The 829-nt window shown below is 44.9% G+C and overlaps 1 pseudogene; it reads right to left on the bottom strand.

Annotated features, from left to right (window-relative positions):
* Window positions 1-201: 201 nt before the first annotated feature.
* On the bottom strand, window positions 202-452 carry LOC137222990 (dynein light chain 1, cytoplasmic-like; annotated as a pseudogene).
* Between the last annotated feature and the right edge of the window lie 377 nt (window positions 453-829).

Raw genomic sequence — 829 nt, forward strand, 5'->3', positions numbered from 1 at the left:
AATTACAAATGTAGGCTGCTTTGCTAATTGTTTTATAACCACAAGAAATTAGAATACCCTGTTCAAAGCAAGACAATGAAATCTCAAAGATCGAGGTGTTCCTTTAGGGGAGGATGAAGATTTCAGTCTCTGGTATTTGGAATTCAGGCTGCAGTCCTTGTTTTTGGATAGATCACCGGGTGTGTGGTACAGTCCATGTTTCTAACCAGATCTGAACGGAAGAATGGCCACTTGGCTCAGGTAGAAGTAGATCAAGTGTTTAGTTACAGGGGTCGCGTAAGTACCGAAGTTCCTTCTGCGATGCTGTGCCGGGTTGGCTTGTACTTGTCAAATGTCCTTCTCAGTGTTATATTTCTCCAACACCTGGGTAGCACACTCCACCAAGCCCGTTGCATCTCCTCCGACATATCTGCATTTTTGATCACGGCCTTTCGGGTACACGTGGTTACCATGGAGCAGAGGCTGCCTCACGCTGCGGGGCCCCTCCTCCAGGCTACTAAGTTTCAGTAATTCCAGCTTCTTTGTTCCTCAGCCCTAGGGATGTTAGCAGTTTCCTGCAGTTGCTACCTCTGTGCCAGAGCCAGCCCATATTGGCTTGCAGAGTCTTTTGTTAAATTTTCAGGAATTTTGCAAGTGAGATGGTAAACTGCTGGTAGCTGGAAATCTGCCATGCTGGGAGTATTTACACCATGAAAATTGGCAAATGCTACAAATCAGATTTCCCCAACCAGAGATCTGGTTGTAAACACTTAGCAGCCCACCACTAATTAGAGTTCTCCTTTTACTCCTTCGGTTACCTAGTTAATTACTTTGTATCTAGTTAAGAATA

The sequence above is a fragment of the Pseudorca crassidens genome, chromosome 4 (assembly GCF_039906515.1).
Source record: "Pseudorca crassidens isolate mPseCra1 chromosome 4, mPseCra1.hap1, whole genome shotgun sequence".
In the NCBI taxonomy this organism is placed as follows: Eukaryota; Metazoa; Chordata; class Mammalia; order Artiodactyla; family Delphinidae; genus Pseudorca; species Pseudorca crassidens.